The sequence below is a fragment of the Macaca thibetana genome, chromosome 7 (assembly GCF_024542745.1).
Source record: "Macaca thibetana thibetana isolate TM-01 chromosome 7, ASM2454274v1, whole genome shotgun sequence".
NCBI lineage: Eukaryota > Metazoa > Chordata > Mammalia > Primates > Cercopithecidae > Macaca > Macaca thibetana.
In genome coordinates, this window is record NC_065584.1 from 154,198,026 (window position 1) to 154,217,525 (window position 19,500).

General features: G+C 47.6%; 1 protein-coding gene and 1 long non-coding RNA gene across 3 annotated transcripts in view; one reads left to right on the top strand and one right to left on the bottom strand.

Moving 5' to 3' along the window:
- The window catches only part of LOC126958187 (uncharacterized), a 50,202-nt gene that overhangs the window by 26,904 nt on the left and 3,798 nt on the right, over positions 1 to 19,500 (bottom strand). For both annotated transcript variants that reach the window (XR_007727129.1, XR_007727128.1), the window contains exon 2: positions 15,356 to 15,493. This is a non-coding gene — a long non-coding RNA (uncharacterized LOC126958187). The remainder of the gene's footprint in view (positions 1 to 15,355; positions 15,494 to 19,500) is intronic.
- The window catches only part of LOC126958166 (40S ribosomal protein SA-like), a 900,761-nt gene that overhangs the window by 24,383 nt on the left and 856,878 nt on the right, over positions 1 to 19,500 (top strand). The window lies entirely within an intron of this gene.

Here is a 19,500-nt window from a genome sequence, read left to right on the forward strand (position 1 = left end):
GGGCGCGGGAAGGTGACTTGGAGAGGGAGCATGGGGCCACAGCTTAGGAGTGAGGATCGCCATTCCAGTCTCAGCTCTCACCCTCATTTACAGTGTGAATTGGGACAAACCATTTCACCTTTCTGAGTCTCAGGTTCTTCACACGGAACAGCAGAAGCTTTATCAGAAGGTTTCTAAGGCCTGTCCAGGCGCTGACACCTATGATTTTATGAATTAGAATTCGCATTAAGGTTCTTCAGTTGCCAGTGACAGAAATCCAGTTGCATCCAGCTTAATTTTAAAAGTGGCATTTGTTGGTTTAGGTAATTGTGAAGCCCAGAGGTAACTCTAGGTTCAGGCATGGCTGGATCCAGGGGCTCACAAAGGATTCCTTGGGCTGTCTCCCCTGGTTCTGCCTTCTTCTCTCTGTGCTTGCCTATCATTCCACTGTAAAGGGATAGTCTTATTTGATAGTTCCAGTGGACTAGCCCCTAGGAGCTCAGCCCCATCCAAACCACAAGGAATAGGTTTCTTCCAGAAAAGAAGGCCTCAGGCACCAGCTGAAAGGGGACAGGATTGATGTGGGCAGGCAGGAATGACAGATGCTTTCCATATGGCCCTTGAATGTATTTCAGGTCAGATAGAACAAGCAGGGGAGGGGAGGAGCATTCCAAGATCTACAGGGTCAAAGTTGTGCCTTAGGCCTGGTCAAAACATTCATGGGGCCCAGGGTAAGAGTACACATGGAGGCCACAGACCATATGTCTCAATATTAAAAAGCCATAACTCACACTAACAATCTGTTAAGTAGCATAGGTTTATCTGCTTATCTGGACACATGTGCCTTCATAATGACCTGGAAGGTGGGTTCCAATTTAGAATTTTCAGAATCCTTGGAATTTTGCACCGGAATGAGATGGAGCAGAGAGAGGCTGTAGCGCATCCCTTCTCTTCCCACCCCTGACTGCATCCACACTGTGTGGACCCCTCAGCCCACACATCCAAGCACTGAACACAGTTCCAGTAAACAGCTGGCCAGGGTGTGCATGTGAACCCTCTGTTCACCCTCAGCAGGGCCAGCTGGGAGAAGATTGGTGGGGGCTCTGGAAGGGGGCTGGGTCCGGTTGAGCAGTGAATCCAGATACTGGACAATGGTCTTCAGGTGAGAGGGTCAGCAGACTTTGGGCTTAGCCCTACAGATGCTTGTTGCAAGGTGAGGGGCACGGCTGGAGGAACGGTCAGAATGGGGCTGTTTATAGACTGGGTCCAGAGCAGGAGCCCGCTTGCCTGAGTGAGGATGGCCCAGGTGGTGTCACAAAGAAGAGGACTGGGAAATAAAACTGAAGAATACTTTTGGGCTTAAAGGAAGGAGAACTTGGACTTTAGGCTATGAGATTGGACTTGTTCTATGGGCAATGAGAAGCCTTGAGGGGCGGGTCTCAGCAGGTGACCATACCCATGTCCAGAGTGACCCCATGGTCCTGCATTTGGGGCTGCTGCCCTCCCTCATACCCTCTGGTACTTACAGGAGCTCCTTGGATTTAGGGCTCCTTGAGATTTAGCTTTGATGTGAGGACAAGTCTTTCAGGGGAACCTTTCCCTGGATTCCAACTCCTGCCTCAGACTCTTCCTCTCAGAGCCCCTTGGGTTCCCTTCATCACAGAGCACACCATATAGTCCTGCAGTGGCTGGCTCGGGGCTGCCTCCTGTGAGCCGATCTCATTCCTCTAGTATAGGGACTTCTACAATCAGGTCCCCCAAAAGTGTTGTTGGAAGGAAGGGGATTAATGCACGTGATTAACCCAAGGGAGGTGAGGTTAGGAGAAAGCTTTTGTAGACAGTATTTTGCTTACTTAAGCCCTCAGTGATGTCTCCCCTTCGGAAATCTATCTAGAACCCTCCCCCTTCCAGCAGCTCTGTGGTGACTGGCCTGGGCCAGCAGCTGCTGTTACTGCTGACCTGGACAACTGCTGGCCTGTCCTTAGTGCTTCCCTCCCTGCAGTCTATTTCCAACCAGCAGCCTGTTAAACGTGAGAGTGCATCATCTGCGATGGCCTCCATCTCACTCAGAGTAAACTCCAAAGTCCTCGTCAAGGTCTACAAGGAGCTAATGAACAGCCAGGTCTCCTGGGGACCTTGAAAAATGCAGATTCCCATTTAGAAGCTCTGGGGTGGGTCTGAGAGTCTACATTTCTAACAAGCCTCCAGGTGCTGCAGGGTTGCTGGGGCGGGGGCACACTGTGAGTGAGGAGACCCTGCAGGATGCTCGCTGTCCCCATCTTCTGACCTCATCTACCACCCTCACCCTCGTGATAGGGTGACCAGCTGTCCCTGTTTGCCTGGGGAGTGTCTTAGTTTTAAAACTGAAAGTCCCATATCCCGGGAATCCCCTCAGTCCCAAGCACACTGTTGCTGTCCCCCGCTCTGTGCCTCCGCTCAGCCTCACTTCCTTCAGGTCCTTTCCTGCCTCTCAGGGGGACTTCCTAGTCACGACTGCCCCTTGCCCACCCTGACGTTCTCTACTCCTCTGCCCTGCTTAATTTTTCTCCTTAGCAGTTATCACCCACTAGCATACTATCTATTTTATGTATTTATCTTATTTATTGTCTGTTTCTCTCCACCAGACAGTTAGTGCCACAAGAAGTGGAATATTTTCTCCGCTTTGTCACTGAGGGACTCCAGTGCCAGGCATGTGGTGAAGGCTCAGGAAAGATGGTTACATGATGAACCGAATGCCTGCTCTCCAAGCCAGGGCTTCTCAGACTTCAGTGTGCACCTGGAGACTGTTAAACTGCAGATTCTGATTCAGGGATCTGGAGTAGGGCCTGAGAATCTGCATTTATTCCACAGATGGAGGCTCTACTTGGTGGTCTGTTTTCTTCTCTTCATTTATCTCCTCCCCTCGCTGGGAAGGAGGCAAGTTTGGACTTGGAGATGGAGCAGGGGCTCCTTAGAAGTGTGAGGAGCAGGTGGGCCGTCCAGTCCCTGTGAGGAGGGGTATTCAGCACTAGTGTGGCTGGGTGGACAACCAGCTGGCCCGTCAGACTGACGGACTCAAAGATGAAAATGGCCAGGACCAAACTTTCCCTGTTCTGTGCTGTCTTTCAGAAAGAACTGCCCCCTCCCACTTCTCTTCACCGTCCCTACAGCTGGTTCCAACAAGCAAAAGATTTCTCTCCAGAGCCGGGCTCTGTTTGGCCTTGCACCTGCTGCCGGCAGCTGTTGCCGGGGCTCCCGTTAATGGCACAAATGGAGCCTCTAATGGATGGGACCTAAGCCCTGGCTGGCAGCGGGGCTGGAAGGATGTGTAGACGGATGGGAACTCTGCCAATGACTGGGATCCAGGCCGTGCTGTCAGTCAGATGGACGGCCAGACAGTGGCTAGCCAGACCCCTAGAGAGCCACACAACCAACTCGGAAGACTTCACCCTTACAGGCAGCTTTAGGGGACTCAGGGAAGTGTGGACAGGCTCTCAGCCCTCTGGGAGTTCACGTTTTAGTGGAGGTGAGAACACTTTGAGGTAGAAAAGACTCAAAGACTGAGCCAAGGACCCTGGGTAAAAACCTGGGCCCAAGTTGTGTGTGTGGAACCCACCAGAAGAACTGCAGGAATTCTGATAAACTGGAATATGTCATTTCTCCTAAAGATTTTGATTGACTCTAATAGAGTGTTTTAAATTTAAAACTGAGATGCTGTCGACAAATAATGTATGTACTCATTAGAAAATTGTGACATGTAAAAGCTTTTTAATTTATGGAAGCAGAATAAAATCATGAGTGGCACTGACTGGCCATTATCTACTATTGCTAAAACTGCTTAAGGATCATAAGGGCTTACATTTGCTTGTGTTGCTAATTTTTGGATTTCTAGTTTTTATTTATTTATTTAGAGACAAAGTCTCGCTCTGTCATCCAGGCTGGAGTGCAATGGCATGATCTCGGCTCACTGCAGCCACTGCCTCCTGGGTTCAAGCAATTCTCCTACCTCAGCCTCCCAAGTAGCTGGGATTACAGGCACGCACCACCACGCCTGGCTGATTTTTGTATTTTTAGTAGAGACAGGGTTTCACCATGTTGGCCAGGCTGGTCTCGAATTCCTGACCTCAGGTGATCCACCTGCCTTGACCTGTGCAGGTGCTGGGATTACAGGTGTGAGCCACCATGCCTGGCCTCTAATTTTTGAAAGTATCAATGTGCTCAAACACTTGCCTACAAGTTAATGACGCTGATGTTGATGCAAGATGACGCTGATGTTGGTAATAGTGCCTTTTTCCCCTTTTCTTTTTAAACCCTAAATGTGATAGTAAATAGTGACTTTTATTGGGAGTATCTTATATGCCCAATTTGTAATCTCAATGCATCCTCATGACACCCTGTGAGATACTGGTAGTCGTTGACCATGGAGCTGCCCAGGTGCCATTGGCCCTTCATCTGGTCACTGTGTCCTGATTCCCATAGAGGGGACCCCATCCTGCCCCACTGCCATTCCTTGCGCATCTGAGAGGTGACTCTACCTCAGTGCAGAGGTGTGACGTGAACTCAGGCCTGGCCCATCAGAGCATTTCCTTGGCCACCGTGGTTGATTCAGGGATGGCCACATGACCCAAAGAGAGCCAGCGATGCTTGGGAAGAAGGTCTTACTTTCCCCTGAAGGATGTGAAGCTGAGAGGATGTAGGACCAGGAGTTTCTGCCTGAGGAGAACCTTATGCCCTCCTGAGGAGAACCTGTCTGCGAGCCGTGGGTAGGGGACGCTTACCCAGGGCAGACAGTAGAGCTGGGCCTGGAGATGGAAAGCAGGGCCTGGCGACATGTGTGCTAGTTTTTGCTTGAACAAGTGTGAGCTATTTGTTTGTTTGTTCCTCACACCTTAGTGTCTTAGTGATGTGAAGGCAAGTACCTTTTGTACTTCCACCTGCAGACAAGAAGGCCCTATCTAGAAAGACGGGATGATAAGAGCTTGAACTGGCATCTACAGGGTGTCTTATCAGATCTGGGCAGAGCGAGAAGGCGGAAGGATGGATGATAATGCAGTTTCTGATGGGATGGCTGGGTGGATGGTGGAGCCCTTCCTTGAGAGAGCCTACGGAAGAAGAGCTGATTTAGAAGGAAGGTAATGAATTCAGTTTGTGCAATACCCAGGTGCGAATGGAGTCTGGAATTCTCGAGAGTGGGTTGGAGATGGGGGTTTGGTTGCAAAACAGAACCAGCCAACCAACCAACCAAACAAACAAAAAAACAACATAATTATCAACAACAACAAAGCAACCATCCCGAAGAGAGCTGTGCAGTAGGTGGCATCACCCTAGCTGATCCAGGTGTAGGGAAGTGATCTCTTTCCTTACACAAGGGTTCTTTTGGGTCTTGGGTGCAGCGTGTCGGGTTATTTCTCAGGTCTTGACACCCCATAATTACTGGTTCCTTTAAGGCCCTATATGTTTATTTACTTATTCCTTTATTCCTCATTGCCCTCTCCTGTTCCTACTCCACCCCCATAGATCACTGTTCTAAAATGTATTTTGTTTTTAAGTGTTCCTACAAAATATATTTTGTTGTTTTACCTGTGTGTATCTTTAATTGATATCAATGGACTGGTGCTATAGAGCTCATTCTGTATTTTATCTTTTTCGCACAGCACCGTGTTTTTTTAATTTTTATTTATTTATTTATTTATTTGAGACGGGATCTCACTCTGTTGCCAGGCTGTAGTGCAGTGGCATGATCTTGGCACACTGCAACCTCCGCCTCTGGGGTTCAAGTCATTTTCCTGCCTCAGCCTCCCGAGTAGCTGGGGCTACAGGTGTGAGCCACCACGCCCAGCTAATATTTTTGTATTTTTAGTAGAGACAGGGTTTCACCATGTTGGCCAGCATGGTCTGGATCTCTTGACCTCGTGATCTGCCTGCCTCGGCCTCCCAAAGTGCTGGGATTACAGGCATGAGCCACCGTGCCCAGCTGAGAGCCAGAAGCAAACAGCAAAACTGCTCCCAAATTCCTGACCCATGGAAATGGAGATAATAGATGTTTGTTGTTTTAATCTACTAAATTTTGAGACAGTTTGTTATGCAGTAGGAGAAAACTAATATTACTGGGGAGGGAAGTTGCTGGGCCATAGGGTGTGTCTGTACAAGTTTTGATCATGTATGTGGTTTGGAGAATCAATATGGAAAACTGTAGTAAAGTTGCTTATTTATTTGGCCACTTCTGCATCTGGGTGGTGGGAAGGAGGTGATAGGTTCACCTCAGCATAAAGCCCTAGAAGGTGTCAGACTCCATTAAATGCTATTGGGAAAAGATTGGCTGGGCCAGTAGACAGCATTTCCAGAGAATTCCCAAAGGATTGTCCCAGACCCCAAATCCTAGGGAGCTGTCCGTTGTGAGTCAAAGCACTGGGGCCAGCAAGAGCCTGGGGCCCCCCGGTGTGAGCTGATTCCTGTCCTCTGGACCTGGCAGCATGATATGCTGACGTAAATGCAGTGACATTTGGCTGGGCAATTGAAGAGCTTCAATCTGCACATAGAAGTGACGGAAATTCATTTTCTCTTATTTTTCCAATCTTTGTCTGTAAAATAGATTCCTGCAGTGTCATTTCTCTGTTCATTCCAATCTTTGTTAAGGAAATGAAGTGCTAGAGTTGAATGTCTGTTCAGAGTGCTTTAGCAATCTCCAGGTACCTGGCTACTTTAATGTCCCAGGCCATTGGAAATTGAGCTGGTCTGGCCAGAGATTTTTCCATTTCAAGTTGTGCTTCCTCTACAGGTTTTATTCACAAGGCACAACAGAGTTCCCACTGAAGGCAGAAGAGACAAGAATAGCCAACTCCCATATAATGGCAATAATGTCCTCCCATTACAACACCCCCTAATGCTCCTCAGATTGTACAGTGCTTTGTGATAACAAAGCTAGTATGTGGCAGGGCCAAGAATCTTAGGGAAGTGACTTGCCCAAGGTCAGCCCACTAGCAAGTGCAGAGCTGATAACTAGCAAGTGCAGTAGGAGATAACTAATATTAGTTATCTATATTAGGAGCCCTGACCCCCAGTGCTCTCTGCACTCTAACCCTGTAGCCAAAAGAGTGTGGACTTTGGGTTTACTGAATCTAGATTCTAACCTGGCTGTGCTTTTTGCCAGCAGTGTGACCTTGAGCGAGGCATTTACCTTGGTAAAACTTCAGTTTCCACATCTGAAAAGTGAAACGAGAGAGAGAGGATTTCAAGAAATTCAGGAGAGTGGGAGAAGTGGATTCAAGGAGTAGGTGGCTTGAGTGGGAGCTATAAAGGCAGGGAGGGGTTGGATCTGCAGGCCTTGTAAGACACACAGAAAATTTCGAACTTTATCCTAGGGCAGTGTGGAGCTATAGAATACTGGGGAGCCAGGGGGTCATATTTGAACTGAGAAACTCGATATTCACTGCTGTGTGGGAGTTGGTGAGGGACGGCTCAGCCCTGTGCCAGGTCACATGGCTGGGTGAGTGTAGAGCAGGCTAGCTTTCAGCCCCTCGTTTCCCTCTTGAACTGGTGTCCTTGTCCAGTCCAGAAAGTAACCCACACAACTATATGTGACACACCTGCTTCTGTTAGAAGCATTTGCTCAGACATCAAACCAAGGCAGATCTTCCCCTAAGAGGGGTTCTGTGCCAGCTGTGAAGGCGCTGATCTTCCTCCACCTTGTCACACGTGTTATCCTCACCTCACCCCTAGGAGATGGAGGGATTATCTCCACTCTGTTCATGAACAGACACAGAAGGTCAAGTCGCAGATCCAAAGCCACAGTAAGGGACCAGGTGGGGACTCTGACTGGTTCCTCTGAACCTCAAGTTTCTGTTCTTTCTCCCGTCCTCCTGTGCCCTCCCCGCATCCTTCCATCCATGTGCCTCACATGTTCCTCAGCACTTCCTCATTGAACATAGAATCATCCTGTGACCCCTCAAATAAATACTTTACATTAATGTTCATAGCAGCATCATTCACAATAGCCAAAGGTGGAAACAGCCCGAGTGTCCATCGGTGGATGAGTGGATAAACAAAATATTGTCTATCTATACAAGGGAATATTATGCAATCACAAAAAGGCATGAATAAGATAAATAGTGTTTGATAGCACAACATGGTGACTACAGTTAACTATAATTAATTGTACATTTAAAAATAAAGGATTCCTTTCAAATGCTGAGAAAAGAAAATATCAAAGAAGAAAAAATAAAAAATAAAACCCAAAATATAATTGGATTGTTTGTAACACAAAGAAAGGAGAAAGGCTTGAGGTAATGGATACCCCATTTACCCTGATGTGATTATTATCCGTTGTATGCCTGTGTCAAAATATCTCATGTACCCAGTAAATATATATACCTACTCCGTACCCACAAAAATAAAAAATAAAATAAATGAAATCCTGACATGCTGCAACATGGATGAACCTTGAAAACATTATGCTAAGTGACATAAGCTGGGCATAAAAGGAGAAATATTGAATGATTCCACTTATATGAAGTGCCCAGAATGAAAAACTCACAGAGACAAAAAGTGGAATCAGGCTACTAGGGGCTGGTGGGCTAGGAGGGAATGGGGGATGATTACTTCATAGGTACAGAGTTTCAGCATGGGATGACGGAAACATTCTGGAAATAGATAGTGGTGATGCTTGCACAGCATTGTGAATGTACTTACTGCCAACGAATTGTACACTTAAAATGGTTAAAGTGGCAAATTTTATGTTACATATATTTTGCCACAATAAAAGAAATTTAATGAAAAGATGGGCTTCAGACCACACTATGTATGACTTTCTTTAGAAAAGAGTCTTCTAACTGGGGCCATGGGCTTCTCCAGAGCAAGACCATCTTGTCTTGTCTTCATCTGTGGGAGTCCTGGTGGCTTTCAGGCGAACCTCCTCCCCTAGATTTGCCTTTTATATTAGGGTGGGGAATGATTCACTGAGTGTCAGCTCTGTGCCCCTATTACCCTGGAAACTGGATTTCTTCCTGTGGTTCAGCAGACCTGGGGCAACCAGCTTCATGGTCTGAGTGTAAATAATGCCTTTTCTAGCAATGGTCGAAAGAGCAGGGTTTAAGCCCCTACATGCTCAGATTTCCTAGGAGCCTTGTCTCTCTCTCAGACTCCCTTCTCCCAAATGTCTAGGCATTTCCCAGCTTCACATATACTCAGATTTCCTAGGAGCCTCGTCTCTGTCTCAGACCCCCTTCTCCCAAATGTCCAGGCATTTCCTAGCTTCACACAGGGTCAGTTTAGTCTGTTCCCAGAGCTGAAATAAAGTGGCAGCTGCCTGAGGCCAGAGGATGCTTCACTGGTCTGGAAGCTGCAGCACCAATGGGACCTGCCACGTCAGGGACAGCTGGAGTCTAGGGTGGGTGCTCACAAAGATGCCCCGTCGCCTGTGGCTGCTGGCCCTGGAGGGTGACATCTCTGATCAGGTCTGGAATGGGTGGAACAGGGACCCTGGTGGCTGCCCTCTGCACTAGTACACATTCCAGTGCAGGATTTGGAGATCCTCGGAGGGTGAACACAAGTAATGTCGAGATCCCACTTTTTTTTTTTTTTTTTTTTAGACGGAGTCTTGCTCTATCGCCCAGGCTGGAGTGCAGTGGCGCGATCTCAGCTCACTGCAAACTCCACCTTCTGGGTTCATGCCATTCTCCTGCCTCAGCCTCCCTAGTAGCTGGGACTACAGGTGCCCACAACCACGCCTGGCTAATTTTATTTTTGTATTATTAGTAGAGACAGGGTTTCACTGTGTTAGCCAGGATGGTCTTGATCTCCTGACCTCGTGATCCGCCTGCCTCTGCCTTCCAAAGTGCTGGGATTACAGGCGTGAGCCACCACGCCCAGCTCGAGATCCCACTCTTAATGCCCCACCTGGCCAAGAAGTTCTAAGTGCCAATTGGTGGGTAAACTGTTCAAGGCAAATTTGTTTGAAAGAGAGGGCGGAAAGGATTTTTTGGCTCTCACCAATAGCTAATTCACGGGCTGGTTTCACATTGTGGAACCAGGAGTCAGGTGAAGTCATCAGATTCTATCTTTCTCCTCTTGGCTTTTGTGGTCTCCCGTTGGCTTTATCCTTCATACAAGTCTTTTCTGTGGAGGAGGCAAGCTGGTGACTGGTGGTTTCAGACTCATATTCTCTCAATTTAGCAATAACAATTGAGGTTATTTTTCCCTGTTACCTCTGGCAGAAAAGTCCCAGGGCAGCCTCTTACTGCCTCACCAGGATCACCCGTGCCTCCCTGAATTAATCATTGTAGTTTCCTTCAGAGAGTACTCTGGTTGGACCTGGCACTGGACCTTTACCAATGGAAGGTAGGGTTGCATGATTGACAGGTCCCTCAGGACCACCAGAATTGGGGGAGCCATGTCAAAGGAAAAGTGGCTGCATTACCAGAGGAGGGAGTCTTTGGTGGACCCCAGAACCTTTGGAAACCTGAATCCATAGTCAGGGGCTGAGCTCCCAGTGGGGCTCTTTTGTGTAGATGCATTCTGAGGGCTCCTTTCCCAGAGTGTGGGGCTCTCCCAGAGGAGCCAGCTTGGGCCAGGTTCTGGGGTCCACAGCCACACAAACCCAGACCTCTCATTTCTCTTGAGACCACTTTGTTTTTGTTCCAGCACACAAGAAGCCCTTTCTTCTCTGGCTGGACTCATCGAGTCTGGACTCATCTCTTGTCTTACACACGGACGGTTGTTTTAAGGAAAAGCCCCTGGTTGGACTTGCAGACTGGGCACAGCCCTGGACGTACCACAGGTGCTCAGCAAAGACTTGCCTCATCTGTTTACCCTCCGGGTCATGCCCCTTCCTAACTCTACACCCTGTTGCGTTGCAGGCATGGCCTCTGGAAAAGTCAAACATGGCAAAAGGGAGCGTGGCCCAGAGCTGGCACGCCACAGGCAAGTGCGTGCATGAGTGAGTGAGTGAATGATTACTTGGGTGGATGGCCGACAGTGCTAAACTTCAGAAGGAGATGAAAAAATAAGACACTATACCCAACAGGGTTTGGCAAAAGACGTTTCTGGCCAGCTCAAGCCTGGGATCTATCACATCCCAAATCAATTTTCAGACTTAGAACAAAAATGCATATCTATCCCCCTCCCGTTCCCTCTGCTTCCCCTCCCAAAAGAACGCGTCTGCGGGGACAGATGGCCCTGTGTCAGCGTCCCTGTGTGATATTGATGTGAACAGCGAGGGAAGGCGACGTGTCTCATGGCTGTAAAAATAGACGTGCATTAGGAATGCATGAAGTCAGACTCCTCCTCCGGCCACGCCAGGCGTGCTATTCTAAATCCAGTGCTCATGGGCTTGGTATCCAACCACCCGGCAAGGCAAAGCAGTGGTCTGGAACTTGACATTTAAAGGGTTTGAAAGAAACAGAAAGAGGCACCAAGATTTCTTTTTTTAAGTCAGTCTGGCTATTTCTGAATGGGGCATGCCAATGAAACTGGAGACCAAATCCACTGCATTTTTGAACCATAGCGTCTGAGAGATGGAGGGGGCTGTAGGAGCTGTTCGGTCTGGTCTCCCTCCCAATGCAGGGATTCCTTCCACAGAGCCTCTGATGGTTGTCTAGTTTCTGCTTGGATACCTCAAGTGATGGGGTACTCTCTACCTCGAGGGGCACAGTTTCAATGCTGGGTGTTGTTGGATGCCGCTGGCTGCTACTGCAAAGTGCTTTTAGGAAGAGATTGAGTTGATATCTAATTTCTCTGAAATGTTCCTCCACTGACCCTGGGGTTTAGGACCATTTTATACTCTTGAAATTTATATCCACTGCTATTTGCTGGGCTCCTTCTATGTGCTCAGCCCTGCATAAGGAGCTGTGGGGGATAAAAGAGAAAACATCATTTCCAAAAGCCAGCTAACACCGATCTGGGGAGATAATGAACATGTGCAGAGTAATGAGATAGGGCATGGCGACAGGATCTTATTAAATTTGACATCGTGTGATACTGCCTGTTTCCTTCCCAGTGAAAATCAGTGGCAATATTTGCCACTCCCATATTGGTTAATGAGAACTACATTTTAGCAATGGCTCTGGCTGTGGGCTTGGAATGACCTTGGCTTATTTTAACTTGCTCCAGACCCAGCCAGCCCCTCACTGCGTCCTGTGGAGTGATCACTCACAAGAATCTCTCACTGTCCTTCTCCTCCTGAGAACACTCTCGTCACCATCCCCAGCTTGGGGTCCTGGGCTCCCTTGTAGCTTGCCACTACATTGCTCCCTTTGGGCTCTGTGTTCTACTCAACACTCCTCTTGAGCTAGCTCTAGCCATGCACTTGCACCCACAGATGCCTTCGGCTTCCTCCTGTGCCTCTCTTTCTTTCCACATGTCCAAGTTCCATTGCCTCTTTGAAGCCAGTGGCAATTTGCCTGCTCTGTGTTCTCTGCATCTAGGTGTAAACTATTTGCTTATTTCCCAATGGCTGCAGTTTTCTCTATAGCAAAACTACTGGCCACCTCTTGAACCCTCTCTCTCTTGGCTTTTAAAGCTCACAGCCCCATATGACAATAAATAAATAAATAATAATAATGGGCTTGGTGTCGCAAGACTTGGGTTCAAATCACAACTCTGCCACTTACTAGCTGTGCTCTCAGGCACATCACGGACTCTCACTGGTTCTCAGTATTCACACTTGCATTGTGGGATGAATTCCACTCTCCTCTTTGGGTTGCTGATTAATCAAGACAATGAATGTAGCAAGTCTTTACCAAATACACACTGCCTTACAGGTAGTGGTTATTATCATTGTCCTGCCTTCTTTTAAAAGAGAAGGAAGCTGGGCTTAGGCCCTTTTTATGTCCTTGGAATGTATATCAGCAAGTATTTTGGGGGCACTCGCTGTTTGTATAGCCTTGTTTGATGCCCTTAGGGGGTTAAATGCAAAGGCATGGTTTCCAGCCAGGGAGCTCACACTCTGGAGAGAGAATGAACTCATGTGGAGAAATGAGCCTGTGGGATTGGACAGGGTATTATTAAACTTGACATTGTGTGATCCTGCCTGAAAGTAGCGTAGGGTTCTGAGAGGGGGTTGCGGACAGCAAGGGTGACTGGGGTGGGCTTCCTGGAAGGGATATCCTGGAGCCAGAGCATGAAGGGTGGGCGGGTAACCTCTGGGAAGGTGGCGAGGAAGTAGGAGGGCAGTCGGCAGGGAAATTTCTCTGAAGAATGCAGCCCACCCTGCCTGCAGTTGGATGAGAGAGTGGGACTCCTCTTCAGTCAGGTGCTGTGCTGGGTGCTTATTTGCATCTCACAACTCTGAAATCAAAGCTAGAGAGCTGCTTATAGACAGTTCCTCATTTACAGATGAGAAAACTGCAGCTAAGGGAGCTTTAGTGATTTGTCCAAGATCCCACACCTAAGAGGGGATGGAGTGGAGGTTTTCCATCAGGTGAGCAGCAACTCAGAAAGTCTGTTAGACCCTTATAAGCGGGAAGGCCAACTCTCAGCCCCTGTCCCCAGTCAGCCTTGAAACCATCTTTGCAAGCATTACGACAGTGAGAAAAATCTGACATGGGAAAATTATGACAGTGAAAGAAATCTGACTTAACCAACACCATCTTGCTTTTAACCTCCAAGCTGCCCTTGTTCATTCCTGGGCATAGGCTGGGTGAAATATAGAAGGAATTTAGTTTGTAGTTTAACTTTGAAACAAAGACGGTAACAGCCTCTTCCTGAAATAAACCTCCTCCTTGCGTGGGAACCAGATCGCCTTTGTAAAACTAACAAATGAGCCGCAAGGTTAGAAATTACAGCTCAGAAGTCATGCAGCCAGAGGCCACAAGATTCCTAACCTTCCCACTTGCTCCTGTGGATAACGTCACTACTGTAAAACCCAAGATCGGTGTTCTAGATATTTTTCAACCCTGCATTCTAATGAACCAGCTGGCACCACCCAGATGGGTAAACTGGCTCAACTGGTTCTGTGATCCCACTCAGGAACTGAAGGCAGGGGGAAGAACTTGCTTCAACCCCCTATGATTTTCTCCCAACCCAACCAATCGTTGTTCCATACTTCTTGGCTCTCTGCCTCCCAAATTATCCTTAAAAAACCCTTGTTTCTGAATTTTTCAGGGAGACTGATCTAAGTAATAAAACTCCAGTCTCCTGTTTAGCTGGCCCTGTGTTTATTAAATTCTTTCTCTGTTGCAATAACGCTGTCTCAGTAAATTGGCTGTATCTTGTGCCATGGGCAAGAAAAAGCCATTGGGCCATTGCAGCCTTGTGACTGTATCTGCCTCAGACCCGACTGACCCCAGCAGAGCTGGGAACCTGACCCAGCAGCATCAATCTACAGAGTGACCAGTAACTTAGTGTGTGGCTTGGTGTGAGAAGATGGGCCAAGCAGATTCAGGCTCTTGGGAATTTGATTTAAGAAAACCAGAGATAATAAGGCAGGTGGAGTCAGAGACAGATTCTGAAATGATATCTGTGGGTAGAGGCAAGGCTACAGTTGGCCTTTTGCAGGCTGAAGCTGGGAGACCACAGAAATCATAAAGAAGTAGGAAGTGGCTCTCAGGCCTTGAGAAGAGAAGGCAAGTAGGGAAGCACTGGTGGAGATAGATCAGGGACAATATGTAGAGAGGCTGTGAAGGAGAATGACCACGCAGCCATGCGAACAGACTGGGTTCTTGGGGTCCCTCTGACCACATCCAGTTATGATCTCCATCCACAAATGAGCTCCCTCCCATTTCCTGCCACTTTTTCTGAAGGGGAAACGTTTATGGTTCCAAGTGCCTAACCATAAACCCTCTTGCCCCTCTGTTCTGTCTCAGGAAGAGGACTGGATATACACTTGCTATTCTTTTGGGAGGCATGGTAGTCAAACAATAAGACTGAGGAGTGATTGCAGAGTCAGATGTCTTCTGCAGCCACAGCACACACGTCCCACCCTAGCTGAGGCAGAACTGTGGGCTGGCCTGGCTGTGAGCCTTGTGGGACTATGAGAAGCTTCCAGCTGAGGACCCAGAGTCTCAGAGGCCCCGGGAGAGAGGAGGAGACTGGAGAGGCTAGCAGGCACAGTGACTTGATCCAAGAAGGTCCCTGTGAGGGATGCAGGGGTAGAAATGAATCAAAGGGCCCATGTGGTGGAGAGGAGGTGCAGAGCATTGAGGGCCCATGGGCACAGAGCATCCCAGCTCTGCCTGTCACTCACCTTTGCCAAGGCAGGACCCCACATTTGGTTTTGGTTTCTCATGAAGTGGGAGTGGATCCCAAGGGCTGAGGCTAGCATCCCCTGGGCCAACCAAGAGTATGCATGGGTAAGTGGGGATCAGAAAGGAGGAACGAGTCAGGATGCCATTCTCCTAACCCCTAGCAAGTCAATTTAGCCCCCACAGGCTCATCCATCTCCTGTCACACATTTAACACTTACATTAAACACACCTTCCTTCTCTTTCTGCAGAAGTATATTGGTGGCAGGAGTGTGGGTTTGAGGCCAGGCCTGTGCTGACTGCCAGCCTGGCCACTTTCTTGCAGGAGGGCCTAGGGAAAATGTTGTGAGTGTCCTTATCTGTAAAACAAGATCATCACACGTCACTTAGGAGTGCGAGAGGACTAAAGGACATAATGCACGCCTGGCACACAGTAGAAGCTCAGCCAATGGAAGCTGAGCCAGGAGCAAAGCCATCTCCCCTCCCTCCTTCCTTCTGTAGCTTTAGTCCTGGGTTTGGAAGGGTCTGTTTGAGGGGATGAAGTAGACGCCGCCGTTGGCTTTTACACCGTCCTTGATGAGAAGCCAGTGATGAGGAACTGACTTTACCTGGGAGAGCCCTAGACAGGGCCCCTCTATCCTCATTATTCTACACCCCCAGTCATCTGACCACCTGGGCCTTCCCACCAAGATGAAAAAGACTGAGGGATTTTTCACCCAACCTTTTTCTGGAAGCGTTTGTTTGCAATACAGATTTTACAGACAGACTTTACAGTTCTGGGACCATTGACTCAAAAGAGTCCCAGAGGCTGGATATGAATCGATTCTGCCTTTACCCTGCCTTTTCTTCTTCCTTCTCTTCCTCATTTTAAGAGAAAGGCTCTTTATTGGTGGCAATTCATATAGGTCAGTGAACCAGATTCCTAACCTCCCTGTGTGAACTCTGCCTCCCTTGCTTGAGCTGAGAGCTTTCACGCCAGAAGCAGTGGCTGGAAGTTGTACTCCTAGGAGCTATAAGCCGCAGGCAGGCTGAGTGGCAGGTTCATCCTACAGGTCAGAAAGCAGCCTGCAGAGTTCAAAGGGGGGGGCAAGGTGCTTGCTGGTGCTAACTGGATTTGATATCCTGAGAAAAGTCATATTTTGGATCCAGCATTCTCTGATTTGTCCTCCTCTAGCTTCCCCAAGGGTCATACAAATATTGGGGGACTCACAAGCATTGTCCCCCACTGGTGAACTCCAGGAACAAGTGGGCAGCGGGGGCTGCAGAGTGTTTCTAGAGAAGGAGCTTAGGGGTGGCCCCTGCCTGGGTGGCACAGCGAGCGCACTGTGCTCCTAGGTAGATTGGATATGGACTTGGAGAGGTCTTGGAGAAAGGCTGATGAAGGTGATGGACAGCCTAAATCTCCGAAGCCATCTCCTGATGCAACCTCTGACCCAGCAACCTCTGGGTCTTGCTGTTATCAGCTCCATCAGTTTTACTGGGTGAGTAATTCATTTACCTGCTGTTATTGCCAGGGTGTCATCCTTTTCCTAGTTCCTGGTGGAGTTGGAGATATGCTATCGGGAGTCCTTTTAGAAAGTGCCTTGTCTCCTATCCCATCTTTATAGCCCTGCATCTTACATCTCCAGCGACCTTGGCCCACAGCCTGTTAAGGGGATTGGTGCTGAAGGCTGCTAAGCTCACCTTGAGAGCCTGTGATAGCAAAGGCTGGGGTGATGCTCAGAGCCTCCTTTGTTCTTTTATTTGCCCAGCCCTGAGCAAACAAGCCTCAATAAACTAAATGGCATTTGGATATTGAAAATGCAAAGAGAAAGTGTCTGGAAGAACAATAAAGGAGTTAGAGCAGAGGTTGCGTGCAGGAGGAGATTACATTGTCTAATTCCCCTCAAAGGCACCATGGTTTTCCAAACAAGAAGTGTTTATCTGAAGCCTGGGTGAGAGCCCAATCAGAGTTTTGCTCTAACAGCATCAACCTTATTTGACTGGATGCTGACTCAGAAGCTGTGATTTTGCAGGCAGGACATGTGCGCACAGCTTAGCTAGGCCCCAGGAATGATACAAAATGATGCCAGGTCACAGAAGCCCTTGGCCTCAATGGGGAGGAAAAATGGATAAGAACAAAGCAACTGGGGGACCATAAAGGCTTGAACCAAGAGGGAATGGCTCCATATGCTTCGCTACCTCTTCCAGGAAGCTTCTGGCCTCTCCTGGAAATCAATTACTTCTTTCTTCCCTGTGAATCCACAGCATTTGGCTAGGGCTTCCATTATTGCACAGAATTAAGTTTCTATCTTTGCATAGTGAATTATTTATATTTTTGTTTCTCTCATTAGACCAGGGGGTCTGCAAACCATGGCCCAAGTAGCTTTTGTAAATAAAGTTTTATTGGAACATGACCACACTTATTTGTTGATATGTTGTCCGTGGCTGAATTTGTGCTTGAAAGTCCGAGTCGGGTTATTATTGCACCAGAGATGGCCTGCAAAACTGAAGTATTTACCATCTGGTCCTTTACAGAAAAGGTTTGTTGACCTCTGATTAGATCATGGGCTGGTGGAGAGGAGGGACTGGTCTTACTCATATTTCAATCCCTAGGCACAGTGCTGCGCACAAGATGGACTTCTATAAATGCTTAATTAAGGAAAGAAGTGTCCGAGCTGGAGAGAATGAAGAGCATCAAGGGGAAACAGTTAAATTACTTAAGAGCAAGAGCCAGTTTTCCTAGGACTTTAAAAGCCTTCATTTACATATACAGAGTTGATAAGCTAATTACACAACAATCTTGTCCTAACCGTTAAATCAGCCCCCTAAGGTCTTGTTAGATAACACCTTGTTAACCTAGTTCAAGGAAACCTGCTGTTTCTCGAAAATAATAAAAGCTCAATTTCTGCAATCCAAACTCGACTCCCCCAACCACTCCAATCTCTCTTTAGTCTGAATTAGATATTAAATTGACATTTCCACTGAATTGGAAACGACCATGAAAATAATCAGTATCGCACTATGAGTATGGAATTTCTCGAACTGTGGAGGCTGGCTGAGTGCAGCCCTATTTTATCCATCCCACACTGTAGGCCTGGTCCTCAGGGCTCACATGCTTTCCCAGGGCCTAAGAAAATGATCGTGACATGGAAATTTAAAAAGTTTTGCCTCCAAAATTAACATTCCTTGCAACTGAGCAAAACCAATATGAAAGAATGTTTAATTACGAGTCTACTAAGCAAATGACATTATGCCAGCTCCAACTCAACTCCTACAGTTATTTATAAATTAGATTAAATGGGGGATGTGGGCGCATGTTAAGATGTTAGGCATGACGTAAGGATGGTGCCTCCAGATGTGGAGATGGATGCAGAGGAGGATGTGCATTTTGTGAGGCCCAAAGCTCACACAATCTTAGGACCTTTCTTTAAGAAAATGGATACAGCACTTGAACCCGGGAGGCGGAGGTTGCAGTGAACTGAGATTGTACCACTGCACTCCAGTCTGAGCAACAGAGTGAGACTCCCTCTCAAAAAAGAAAAGAAAAGAAAATGGGTACAGCAATATCTTACTTCTGCAAATTTTAGCCAAGCACATGACCAGGCGAACACTCTATAGGGGTACTTCCAGAGCTCTGCAACGACCAGGGGAGGGGAGAGGCTCTGAAGTCCAAGATTCCTCAGCCTGATGGTAAATACTCCCCAGGGTGGATGGGTTGTACCATCAATTATGGTAGAATGAGCTTGGAAAGTGCTGTCAACCCAGGCTTGGAGAGTCACACCATTCCCATTAACTCTACCACTCTTTAAAGATTCTGAGAAAGTCCTCCAGTTCAGAAAGTTAACTTTATTTGACCCAGAGTTTTCAATTATTATTATTATTTTTTTTGCTATAGAGACCCTCTCTGGGCGAACATTTTTGAACATCTCAGAAAGGGCTGGGAAAGGCTGACTTAGTCCCTTCTGCCTTCCCCTGCCCCCGCAATGCTCTTTCATTTTATGGAGAAGGAAACAGCAAGGACTCTGACTTCTCTGTTATCTCAGGGCAGCTGAAATTATTCCTCAACCTCAACCTCAGGTTGCAGACATGGCAGGTCAGAGAGGAGTTTTACTGCAGAGGGTGGTCAGGGAGGAGAGGGGTTAGCTTAGAGGACAGGGCCAGACCTACTCATAAGGGATTTCTAATGTAATGAAACACCTCCTCCAGAAAAAAAAAAAAAAAATCCGCACCTTTCTCTTTTTCAGAATTTTAAAAGAGTGGGGCATTTTGCTTCAGATGAGGGCAAAAGTGGCTTGATGTATGGATTCCTGTGTCTCACTTTCTGTTGCTTTCTTCTTTAAGAGTTTAGCCTAAGACTGGAAACATCATTTTCAGGTCCCTGTTC